Here is a 13,772-nt window from a genome sequence, read left to right on the forward strand (position 1 = left end):
CATATATTCGGTGCTGCAAGATTTTAACCTCTTGCTACATCTAAGGTGTTTCCCACTGGACATGCCCTTGTGCTGGAGTTATTGGCCTATTGGGTTTGACTTGACATGCAGGGTTCATGTATTTCTCCTTAAGCAAATAGAGGGTAAGGAATGCTAAAGATGGTAAATCCAACTAATTAGTTCTATAAATTAAAAGCTAAAGAGCAGGCAATGCTGTGCTGCAATCCATGTGTGTTTAGTGGTTAGAATAGCCACAAATCTGCATCTCCAGCTGCCAGAACGCCTTAAGCTAAAAATAAGTTTTTCTGTTAAATCGTAATCGTTTTACATGGAAAATTGTATCTGTGTATCGTCTGGGAATGTGATTTATGCTGCCGGGTGCATTTAAAAAGCTGGTCTGTCAGGTGGTCTTTGCATTAGCGTGTATTTTGTCCTGTTTGAGCTTACAAAACCCGGCGACCACCAGTGTTTGATGAAAACAAAGCTAACGTGAAAAACACCCAATCATCTCCTGTTGCAGGGTACCAGTGCTAGGCGGTAATGTGCAATTGTTTTCCAACTTAAAATACAGAGAGCATCCTATTGTAAATCAAGCTGAGAATTCAAGCGTTAAAAAAAACTCCTGGGAATGCACAACACCAGTTCTGGCTTACAGCTGATGATTAGGAAGGACCATGGGTTGCACTAACTTTAGGTAAAAATGCAAGTACTAGGTGTAGAGACAAATAGTGCTGTCAGAGCTCGGTTGCATTCCTGGGCTTTGCTCATGTATCCTATCTAGGAATTTGTCTGTTGTGGAAGACATCATCCTCTGTTTGTTGTCCACTATTCTTCAGTCCTTCTCAAATGTTGATACCTTGAGGACCAGCAATGACATTTTGGAAGGGTAAGCAAGCTGGGATGCTGGTACTGTTTCGACAGCTGTATCACCTCATTTTAGGTGGTTACTGTATGTCTTGAAAGCTGTGCTAGGCTGTTAGGCAGTGCGGGGTATGTTGGATGTGTCCTGTACTTAAAATAAGACACGAAAGCTTTTTGTCTTTCTGCTAATTACCCCAGTTCTGAACATTCGCTGTCAATTTACATAGTAATTTTTCTTGTTCTCCTGTCTCATACCTTTCCCACCTTCATTTTACCCATCCTCTTACAGAAAAACTTGACTTGCACAAGAGACGTACAATGAAGCAGAAGCCTGGTGCAATATGCCAGGGGAATCTGTATTCGGAGTTGCAGCTGCTTATATGCAAAGGGGAACGGCCGCATCCAGAAAGTCACCACTGACAATAAAAAGGCAAATGAGTAGGTTCAGTGTTCCTTATCAGGCCTTGAAGAAGTAAGTTGTGTACCAGTATGGTTTAAATCCATGTAAAATTAGTGGCTATGCCACTAAATTGTTTCTCAGTTTATTAAGTTCAGCACAAATTGTCTGGGAAATAGACCCAAACTACTGTTATCATTTATTTGCCTCTTAATAGGTAAGATTGCAAAGAATGGCCGAGTTCTTAACGGAGCTGAAACCTTTGGCAGGCTTCCAGCGGAGCCTGTGGATGATTCTTGTTTCCCTAATATGTGAGGTTTTTTGCTGGGCTCTCAAGAATATTTAGATTACTGAGGAATGATAGAGCAAAGTCTCTGGACTCCCCAAAAGTGGTGTACTAAGGGACGATTAAAACCGAGTAGAAGTTAATGTAAGCTAGTTGCAGGCCAGTGGGTCACTTACCGTAATCCTACAGAACCACCTTTACCCCAACTGTGTTTTTACTTTCAAGTGAAAGTGGATTGGGTTAAAAAAACATGAGAACACGTGAACTAGATCATGTTGGGAGGACTCCCTGAGAGCAACATGTCCCTGCTCCTCCCAGTGCAATGCCCTTGGATTAACAGTTCTGAGTTTCAGGATAATTTCCTCCTGCAGCAGTTTTCATCTTGCATTCACAGAGCTCAGTTAAATTTGGAAGAAGTGACAGTATACTCCTCACATTGGCCGAGCTCTGCCATGGGTGGGTATGAAAAGGAGCAAGGTAGGAAAAAGGACTAAATTTCAGTGAGCGCACGCAGTGAATATTGAGTTGCAGGTTCATCTGTGTCAAGAATCGCCTAGCTTGATGGCACAGGGACTCCATTGTCCCTAAATCATCCCAGATATGGTAATGCCATACCCAGGGACTAATATTGCTGGCTATAATTTCTGAGAAATGGGTCCTTATCCTGCAGTTCATAGGGATGAAATGGAGCTATAGTTAAACTCACAATTTACAATGCAAGCCCATCCTCATTTGCAAGGGATGGGAAGGAGATGGCACAGGGGGAGCTGATTCTGAGTAAAGTTTGACGGAAGGCAATGAGGAGGAGATGCCGACCAATAAAGCGCTTTAGTAAGTTGGCATTAGGAAGACTTCTGATATGAGAGGCTGGGCTTTTTTAAAAAAACTATCTTGACAATCTTTCTGGTTTTTAACCATCTTCTTGCAAAGGGAATTTTTAGCATGCCAGAAAAATCTATGGTGTGGCAGAAGAAACAGCAGCAGAAAACATCAGGGAAAACTTCCTAAATGTGAGATCTATTAAAATGCGTTAAGGCTTCCGATCCAGAACATTTCAACTGCCTTAAGTACATAAAACCAGCCTGGAGAAAGTACAAAGGGAATGTAGGAGGAATGGTCCTACAGGGGCTGCAGATGACCCAGGTGTGTAACATCTTGTCGCTTCACCTTCCAAAGCACCTGCAGGTACTGGAAGACTTTGTATTTTGCTACTGGCTACTTAAACCCCAAACATTCTAGGTTTCCCCTTCTAAACAGATTTGATTGTGGTTTTCGTTTTATCTTACTGAATTATCCCACTGAGTTTACTTTTGGATTTTCAACAAATTTCCCTCCAGGCAACAGCTCTCCCCGACTCTCAAGCTTGTTGGTCACAGTTGCTGTGCAGAGGTGAGGGTGCATGGCAGTCATGAAGGAAGAGAGGAGTTACTCTTAGATTACTATTAATCTAGTTACACTAGATTACTATTTTAGCATTGCCCAGACAGGAGATTTTGTGTGCCTTTATTCTCATAAAGTGGTATCTCAGTGCTTATTGTTGACGGAAATAAGTGTTCTTTCAGTATAAGAACTGAATGTACATATATTAGGGGTTCTGAGTCTAGCCTGAGGACTGATTGTAAACTTAGGCAATTAAATTACTTTTTCTCATAATTTCCTTCTTACTGGAGATAGTAGCAGAGATTGTTACTCTGTTGTGGGTGTTTGGTGAATAGGTTTTCTTGGACTGCAGCCTGGTTCAAGATGCCCAGGTTTCCCTGCCATACCACGATCAAATTAGCTTCTGTGTTGGCAAGCCCTGCAGAAATCAAGGAAGGAAAATTCCGTTGATACCGAATTAATTTCTCTTGCAAAAAATACCCATGGTTTCAAAAGTAAGCTGGATGTGAGGCACATTGGCAGGGGCAGGCTGGATTTGGCAGCCTCATGGTACCTCCTTGCCACAGCCCAGTGGACTCGGGGATTTGTGCAGTGCTGTTTTATCTCATTAACCGCTTTGATTAACAGCCTGTTCCTTCCCTTCACCACACGGTGGTACCAGCAAACACAGAATCGGTGCTTGGAAGCCAACAAATGGCAGGCAGCGTCCAAATGCAGCACAAGCTCCCGGTTAGCAAACTTGGGAGACTGGAGCCTGGTTTATCACAATCTAATGTGTGTTATTTGCTTTTAGAAAGCGGGAGAAGCGCTCCTGCAGCAACCTCCATCGCCCTGCTCTTGTGCCACCTTCGGAGGATCAGCATTAGGTAAACGATAATCGCCTGAGCTGTGTGAGTCCCCTCTGAGGCTCTCTGATGTAGCTACACGATCACAGTATGTGAGTGCTTTCCAGTTTTTGTTATACTTTTGCTTGAAATCCAGAGTGCTCAATTCATCATCGGTTTACAGGCATAGCTGACATCTCACAGGAACCTATCTGTGGCATAGCAAGCCTTTGAACTTAGGCTTCCCAAATTCTATTTTAAGAATCACTGGACCATTGCTTTTCTTCCTCAGGCAGTTATTGCAGCTGCTGTGGCACATGTCCTGAAAGTTTAAGCCTAAACTAGAGCTGCCGCTATCCATCTCATCTGTCCTCAACTGGGGAAGGGATACTTTATCCTAAACCCAGATTTAAATAGGTATTGTATAAGCCTGGTCACTTTCAGGTTTGTTGGTACAAACGGCTTATATCAGACTTGCTGAACCTTGAGCCTGAGATTACAGAATAAATCGTATTGTTCAAAGAAATAATACTTTACTGAAAAGCTTCCTGCACTTTTTGTCATGTCTCCTTTTGCTTTTGTATGCCGGTATTTGGAGCACGTGTGCTTTTTCTCTACAAGCTAAATCTAGGAAATTGAATTGTAATATTTGTGCTGATTCACAATGCTCCTTAAAAGTCTAACCAGCATGGTATTTCTGATGTTGTAAAACTCTGTGCTCAGTTTGCTAGCCAGTAACTTTTACCAGTGTTGCGTCTGTTAAGTCTCACAGAATGCGATCCTATAATGTATATTGGGGCTGAAGCAAAGCCATCAATTGCAGAGAGCTGTTTTTCCTTCACCTTTTACATTATGAAATACCTTAGTCATTGGGTTATCTCCTTCAAACACATGCTTTCCATGTTTACCTTTACTAAGGAGCGGTGTGTAAAGTTGGAAAGGAAGTGGCTGCTTCCCAGAGTTGGTGAGATTGCATGTGAAGCACTTGGCACCCTCATGATACTTCCTTGAAGTGGATGCAAAACGGAAAGATGAGCTCCTGGTAAGCCAAACTCATTCCTTTTCTTCAGTTCTCAGTACCTGTTTGGGGCAGGGATTTATGCATTTATTGGATGAAGAGGGCAAAACACCACTCAGAATTACAGGGAAAAGGCAGAAGGCAGAGAATTCCAGTCACAAGTATAAATGCTGTGGCATGAAGATGTAGCAAACATTGAAACCAAATGTTCCAGGGACATCTGAGTGTGCACTGTACTGAAAAATATGATGTAGATTTTATTCACGTCTCCATTAAACAGGCCCTGTCACCATGCCCTGCTAGTTCCTAGATAACAAACCTACAGTGATTATTCAGTGATTAGCAAAATGAGCAGACCAGGATTCTTATCCATTTGCGTGGAACGCTTTGGGAGTTTGGTTTATTGATTAACTCAGTAAATGAACAATTTCTATCAGCAAAGCAAGGATGAGCCAGCCTTAAGCTGAGCTTATGGTTTGTGTTTGGGGAGGAAAACAATAGACCGTCTCAGCCCAGAACTGGGGATGCTGATAGACCCTTTCCTCCTGTCATTCACCGAGCTGGTGGGGCTGGCAGCCCCACAGCCACCTGAGCGAGCCTACTGGTTGGACTGAAGTGTACTGGCCCCAGCTAGGTTATGTTCTATACAGTGCCTGGCTTGGACAGATGAGTAAACAGATTGTTTAAGATAAACTACCCCAATGTCATACCAAGGTCCTTATCACGTGCTGTGTGCTGGGCACTGTGTTTGTGCATTCACTGCCTTTGTGCACCAGAGCGGTGAGAAGTGCAATGATTTATTTTTTTGAAATCAAAGGCGTTGGGTTCCTGCCCGGTATGAAGAAACGGTGTCTGAGCAGGTAGCTCATTACACAACCAGACGTAGGTGAAGACAGAACTGTGGCTTTTTGCACTTGTGTGCAGCTACCCAGCAGCAGTTCCCATGCACGGTTGCCTTACGTAAGTCTTCGTGCAATAGCGGGCTTTCCTCGCAAGAGGGATTCTTCCAGCATCGCCACCTCACCCACACTCAGGTTCTGCAGATTTTTTTGCATTTCAGACACAGTCCCCATCTTACACCGGGAGGAAAATGACTCGATTTTCCCCGTGACTGGTGCTAAGACCTGCAGGACCATAAGGGGTAACTAACCGATACTCCGGGTAGGCTGGTTTACCCTCTTCTTGATCCAGACTGGTTTGCTTGCTGACATAACCCTTCCACTTTACTGAACAATTAATTTCTAAGGCCATAGTGATGATATATAAACCCATCTGTTTCTGCCTGTATAGTGATGATATTTAAACCCATCCGTTTCTGCCTGTATCTTCCTCTTCCGAAATACTTCTGGCATGAGCCTGCCCGCTGCCAGAAGTGAGCTGGTGATCTTGTAGAGCGGACATTTGTCCACTGGTAATTGACTCCCGTATTAATTTCCAAGGAGCTGGCAAACAGCTGCCAAAAAAACTGTTTTCCATCTCTATTGATCAATATTACCTTTCAGCAACTCTATGGTGTTACTCAGTGTTAACAGCTAATAGCACTATGTTTCTTGTACTATTCTAAGGACTGTAGCATACCCCAGAGTCCTTATATTTGAGAGAAGACTTCTAAGTTAAATAACGTTACCTCAGGCATTATTTGTTATCCATTTCCAATACACTGACCCTATTTCCACCGTACCTTACGCTGGGCTGCTGCCACAGGACATACATCTCCAACGTTATGTTAGTGGCTTCTTAGGTTGAGGGGGAAAATGATTCTGTGCAGACTGTAAACAAAAAAATAAGACAGCAGGTGTGGCCAGGTCTTGCTGAAACCAGGTTGTGAGCAAATATCTGATTTCCCACAGGAAAAGGGTGAAAGGAGTTGTTACATACCATGCAAGTCTCATTTTTGCTGTCACTTAAGTCAGCAGCAAAACTCAAATCAGGTTCCAGAGTTGGAAGCTTTTTAAAACACTCACTGCCTCTGGCAAAACCTTTATTGATATAAAGCAGCATGCACTGAAGCTTTTATCTATCCATTGGGTGACAAAATACCCGTTGCATCAAGTTTTTACTTTGTAAATTACCGTTACTTGGTGACTGGAGACGCACGTGCGAGCAAAGCAGAGGCGAGCGAGACGAGAGGTCCCGCTGTCTGTCCCACCGATGGTGTGAGGATGTGTCCCTTGAGCGCTCTAGGTGCTGGAGGTTTTTCTGTGCATTGAGTAGCCTTTGATTTATTTTTTTTATTTGCTTATTTTATGAATTCTTGAATATGAATGTTGGGACACATTTCTCTATAAAAGATATTTAGTCCCCAGTGGTAAGACTTTACTCTCTGAGCAACACTACCCTCCCCTCTTTACAGTGACAGAGGAAAGACACAGCCGCAGTGTAACAGAGATGGCTTTTGATCACACGGGTGCCCACAAAGTTAGCGGAAGAAAGATAAAAGTAAGCTTCTTGCTTTTGATCTTTGAAATTATCTTTTCTGAGGAATTCTGGAGTATGACAATGAAATGAGTGCAGCACACAAGAATCAGGCAGGCGGATTTTTAGCCTGCTAACGGAAAACCCTTTGAGCTGAACTTTGAATGCCTATATGGCCACTAGAGAATAATTCTGAAAGGGATTTTTCTAGTTAAGGATCAAGTGGTTTCTTCCTCATCAGCAGAGGTGTAAGTGCTCTAGGTAAACTCACCAAGAAACGCACCAAGCCTCTCCTCAGAGAGCCAGAAAAGGCCCAGCTTACAGTCCTTACATTGCTTATATAAACTATGAGTGCCTCTTTTGGGAAGAAGAATGTCTAAAGAGCAGTCTCCAAGCTCCCTTCCTTTACTCATCATGAAGGTGGGAAGAGAAGAAGAGCAATTTAAGGAGTCAAGAAGCAAAGTACCAACCTTGTATTTCTGCACCATTTTACAGTGTGCTGTAAGACATGCAACACTGCAAAATATCTAAGACCTTCGCTTACTCCAGAATCTGGGGGGGGGGGGGGGGGGGGAGGGTTAATGCTGATAAGGGACGGATAGATTTTCTTTTGCCAGGTAATCAGGTTTCTGACATCCCTGAACTTCTTGTGCCTTTTGTTCACTCCCCAACAAGGAAACCATTGAGCACCGTGTAGATGTATCTTCTACCTGACCATGCAAGCCAGATGAGTCATTTCTGTGCTGCTGCGCCGCCTTAAGCAGTTTGTAAAATACAGAAAACAAGTGTTATTAGAAGAGAAGTCGGAGACCTGCTTCTCTGTCCCTAAATGATGAAGGCACCTCTTTCCCACACCTCTCTCAAAAATCATGCTTGTATTATTCTCTTCCTATGTGATACAATTGGACATTATGCCAAAATAATCCCAGTCAGGATCACTTCTCATATTTTGGAAGTTTATTTCTCTGGTTATTTTTGGGACGTGGCTTTTCAATGCTGGATGTGTGCAACAGTCTCTGTTTTGTAAGAGGACTGAGAAGTAAAATACTGCCAGTCATGAGTATATCAGTCTTAAACAAATCAGAAATAAAGTTTGGTTTTTCTCCCCTAAGGAAAATAGTTTACTGGGGTCTTTAGGCTTCTCATCAGGATTTCTGAAATTCACTTCCAATTTTGAAATGTTTTTTTTTTGTTTTGTTTTGTTTTGTTTTTTACTTGGAATGATGGCGTCCCAAACTGTGGAATGGAGCAATGAGGAACGGGTATTTGTGTGTGCCCTCTATTAAGCAGGATGAGACTTGTTCAGTTGCATGATGTAGGCTTGAGACCGCGAACACTGGAATGACATTTTCCTCTTGCTGGAGCTGGGTTTCTGTTGAAATGTCCTTTTGTTTTCCCCTACCTTGTCTGGAGAAACTGGGATCTGTGTGCTCTCTAAGTAGCACAAAACTGAGGACATCTATTTGTATCCACTTAAAAGCTTCATCACTTGTTTACAAGTTCTAAAACCTAAAAGAACCATAAAACCCGACTGTACTTAGCACTGTTGTTTACTCAGCTTTCTCCCTGGCTGGGGGACAGTGAAAACAGGCCTGGCAGTTTCACTTCTGTTTACAGTTTCTAATAGTTTTCTCTTTCATGTTATCACTCCCTCGCATAGTGCTACACTGAAATAAACTACAAACATATCTGTGTGCTAATTAAAAACAAAATTTGCTGAATAACTTGCTCTAAATAACTTACCACCTGGGCTGCAAACCTGCTTTAAAAATTAAAATTAAAAATAAAACAACTGCTTGTATTTTATATGGGGCTTTGTAAAAGCCTTTTTCAGGTGTAGTTTGAGCCACACTTGACCTCTCGTTTTCCTGTGAAACGGGGAGCTGAAGTCACTGGAGCCTGCAAAGTTCTGCCCGGGTGTGTGTGTGCTAAGGCAACAGCAAGCGCGTGCAGCCGGCAGAGTCCAAGTCTGTAGCTGCTTGTCATGAATCCAAAAGGCTGAGCCAGAGCAAAGGCTGTGCTGAATGGGCTGTGAAAACAGCTCCTCTGAGGTCCTAGGAAATAGCCAAAGGTTAGGACAGAACCAAACGCAATTGGGCAGAGCATGATCAGAGTCACATATTTTGAATACCAAAAAAGCAAGTCACCTCCCGCTCTCTCCCCTCAGATGATGTTAAGAGATGTCTTGGTTTGAAACGGATGATTTTCTCCTTTTGTTTGGATGTCAAGGGTTGTGTCCTGCATAAGAACAGGAGCAGACCACCATTCGTTTATTTGCATCCAGGAAAGGGAAGGTAACGGATACAGGAGACCGGCAGCGATTGTATCCATGACAACCAGCAGATATGGCCTCGCTGCCTCGGCGGATCGTTCCCCATCGCCTCCCCTGCCTTCCCAGGGCCCATCCTGGCTCCAACAGGTCCCTCTCCTCAAGGCACCTCTTGGCTGCAGTTCAGCGTTCCTGAGAGATAGGTGCAAAATTCACAAATTAAGCGTGTTTCCTGGAGCCAACAGCTTAATCAATTCTGCTAGCAGAACTCTTCCCTGGCTTGAGTTGTGTGTGCTTCAGCCAGGGGCTCCCTGGGAGATGTTTCAGAAGATCCGGTCCATGGCAGGACAGCATGGTTTACAGTAATACCACGTAGAAGCAGGGTGGGCTTAGCAGACTGATAGTTTGCAGAACCAGCAGGCAAAATGCAATATATTCTGCAAAAGAAAGGGGTTCGGATATGCTAGGCACCTTCAAAAATGCAGGTGAGCTGAGCAAGGTGGAATGAAGCTCAACTTTGCAGGAAGTATCAGCAGAGGTTAAAGGTGCTTGTTCTAGGAATAAGCCTTCCGTCTGCACAAACCTCGTGCAGGGGAATGAGAGCTGCCTGGGCTCTGCTCCCCGAGTAGCTCTTCATCCTACTGCCTGCTGTGGTGTAGTTTCTGCATTCCGACCGCTGCCTGGACCTGCCTTGGAAAACGCTGGCATTTGAGGCAGCTGCAATCGCAAGACGGTGCTAAGGAAGGGAAAGAAATCTGTCAGAAAAGCAAAAAGCAATTCTGCTGTTAAACACAGTCAAAGTTTCTCATTTCTGGGGCCCCTGCTTTGTATCTTCAATGTGATGTTTGTACCACGCTAAGGAAAAATGTGTCCCTGGGATCAAAACAAGGTGATCTATCATCTCTTCCTTCATAGCGGCAAAACAAAGCAGAAGAGGCAAGGAAATGAGATCGTGAATTGAGAGCTGGGGATTAGAAGACAGGACGTGGAGTTCAACTTCTGCCCTGACAACCTATTGAAAACATGACTCAGTTTCCCTATTAGTACAGTGGGGATAACAATGAACTACGGAACTGATTAGTCAATCTTAAAATTACAAAGAGAGTTGCTGCAAGCTCTAATTAAACAACTGTCTTAGCGTAAACACAAAGCAGATTACACGAGTCTGTAAATTGTAGCAGGCATTTGGGACTCAGCCTCGCGAGTTCTCGTGCCTGTAAGCTTTCTGCATTTCCTTATATGTGTAAAAGCAGTGTAGCATGAAGCAGTCAGTTAATAAGAGATGCTCCCTGGCTTCGGTAAAAAGAAAGGATATGGTGAGCCGTGGGAGCACTGGGTTACTGTCTGGTTAGGTGGAGAATCACTTGGGCAGCTTTTGGAATAATGAGGAAAAAATTGGATCTGGTAATGTGGATAAGGACCAGTCTCAATACATCTGCTTTGGAAGTGCTTCTTCGGGAATAACTGGCTTAACAAATGTTGTCAGCCTCTCTGAAAAAGAAAATGTTACACACCAAAAGCCAGCCAGCTGCAGAGGCAAAAATATCTACAATTGTATTTGAGGAGGATTTGATGTTTTTAAAACCAAAGTAAAACTGCAGCATTTTGAATTTTCAGCAAATGCAATGCTGACAAAAGGGCCATCCAGCTGATCTGGAGTCTCTGTTTACTATAGCAGCAGCTCTCCCCAGCCTGCAACCATCTCAGAAAAATGCCAGTATATATGTTTTAATCACTGCACTTAGCCGTGACGCTCACCCAAACAGCAGGCTCTGCTGTTCGACTCCAAAGAACACATTTTGTACCCTGCTTTCAGGACAGGAGCTGCTTTTTATAGCTGTTCTTTGACTAGGAAATAAACCCTGGGGGAGACCACTACCTCATTTCTCTTACTCAAACATCCTGCCCTGGACTTAGCAGCAATCTGGTGTGGCACATTTCACATTCTGTTAATCAACTACGATTCAGCATTATCTGGTGCAGGAATCGAGGGAAGCTGATAGCTTCTATCAGAAGATAGCTGGCTTCTCTTTGGGTGCTGGAGCTGGGGACTGAGAGACTTTAGCTGGCCTAGCCAGCATTGCTGCTGAATTGCTGTGGTATTGCCTAGGCTTTTTAGGGGGGGTGTTAGGATAATTTTGAGGATACTGGAGAGCTACCTCAGCAAAATCCTCTCCTATCCTTTAATAAAAGTAGCTGCAGGATTGCAGGGAATAATAATAACGCACAAGTCATTTGTGGTCTCCCCAATATTTTTAATTTGCTGTTTTATTAAACGAAGTGGGCAGGATAATTTGGTAGTTTTATTTAGCTGCAGTCGCACCCATGGGTTTAGAACTGTCTTTTTCTTCCAGTCTAAAGAAGTCATTGCTCTATAAAGCTCCATAATTTCTGTCTTTTGTCAAGTTCACGGTCAGCCTGCCTGTCTTTCTGCTGTGAAATATGAAGGACTTTCTGCATCTCAATAGACCTGCCAGGGGACGGAAGCAGCGGCGGTTCCTGTCTCCCTTTTTTCACTGAATTGCAATAGGCCTTGCTCTGCCTTTCAAACAGTTCCTCTGGATATCGCCCATTAACATTCACTGAGACCTTGAAAATGAAGACTTGCTTTTCTACTGGTTACTGTACCACCCTAGAACTTTTGAAGTGTTGAAAAGTAATTTATTTTATTTTTAACTTCTTTTTCTTCTTGTTTATAGTAACAGTCGGGATGTTGGTGTCAGAAATTTCCCAGGAGTTAATGACCAGCCTGGCTGCGATTATCTGCTCAAGCTGCTGCAGGTAACTGCTCAGCACCTGATCCTGCCTGACTTCCATGCGTTACCCTCCTTGGGAGGCATTCAGTGGGTCACCTAATGGGAAATGGCCTTTGTGCCTGCCATTATGGCTTAAACATTCCCTGTGGGCTTCTCACCCAGGTGGGAAGCTCCAGGCACACCAGGATGTGATGTCCAAAGGTTGGATTCATGGGGCCTGGTGGCAAAGCATGGCAGGTCCCCGAGTAAGTAATGTCTCATTTTGTTCTCCTTCCAGAAAGGATGCAGAGAGCACTGTCCTACCCTCACCCGCCTCTGCATTCCTACCCCAGACCTGTCTGACACGTACGCGGAGCAGAAGGAAAGGGAGATGCGTTCTGCAAACAAATGAAGAAGGTAAACGGGATGCTGGTACTGATATCATCGCGTTATTGATGCCATATAAAGCAGGTTGCAGCAGCTGGAGGATGAATGTAACCAGACGGCACACCGTGTACCGGGCAATAAGGGGAAAACATGGATAGCTTTAGAGCTGAATGAATAACTTTCCGCAAGATCTGCTTCAGCTTGCTCCAACAGTAAGTGATATGAGTTTAATTGGCTATAACAGGACTTCACTTAGTACCAGTTGGGTAGATTTGTGTTATTTAATGCCTTCCTCTGGGGCTCCAACACTTATGGCACAGAGGGGGGCTCTGAGCACAGGTCTTAGAGACAGCAGTTCCCAGGCTTGGCTCAAACACTTACTGTCAGCGTGGGAATCTTCTACACTCAATTCCCCCACATGCAAAAAAGATGACAGCTCTAGCCTAAATCACAAGCAGGTCCTGATGATGACTTACAGATTAGCTTCAGGTGCTGTGAAGATTAACTGGAATTTTTCAGAGTGCTGGGCTCTGTCCTAATTCACCTTTTTTGGAGTTCGCTGCCCTCTTTGAACAGGTTAAGGGCTGTACAGCCCCGGCTTCCAGGGACAGCTGCCCTCAGAATGCAAAACCCCAGCTGCATATGCTTTTACTTAAGCTCATTAAGTATTTCCAGCCACACCTTGATGAAGTCAACCCTTAGCGATGCACCGTTTTAAAAAGATTTTTTTTTTTTTTTAACAAATAATTTTATAATGAAACATGAAAACATGGTGCTTTGGGGTTTGGTAAAATGTGAGCAGAAGAAAACTTTTTCCTCTTTGAGAAACCCAGCAGGTGAGAATAGCCATAAATTATGAACACTTGTGCTTAAGGCACCTTTCCTCTGAGGCTCTCCAAACGCTGTAGAAAGGTGGGTATGTTTTTTTATCCATGTTTTGTAGGGAAGGTGGCGGAGGGGGGGAGCACCGCAGGTGGTGATGAGCAGTGACTCATTGCACATCTCAAACTTGGAATCCGGATTTCCCAGAGCAGCTTCCTGCTTTAAGCAGCAATATCTGAATTGTGTCACCGAGTTTATCCTTACCACCTCTTCTTCTGGTGATGCTACACAGCGTTGTGCCTACAGTGAAACAGCTGGACACTCCTGGCGGGATCGGGGGGAATCTTTCCAAGGCACAGAAGAGCGGGACATTGGGGC

The sequence above is a fragment of the Accipiter gentilis genome, chromosome 17 (genome assembly GCF_929443795.1).
Source record: "Accipiter gentilis chromosome 17, bAccGen1.1, whole genome shotgun sequence".
NCBI lineage: Eukaryota > Metazoa > Chordata > Aves > Accipitriformes > Accipitridae > Astur > Astur gentilis.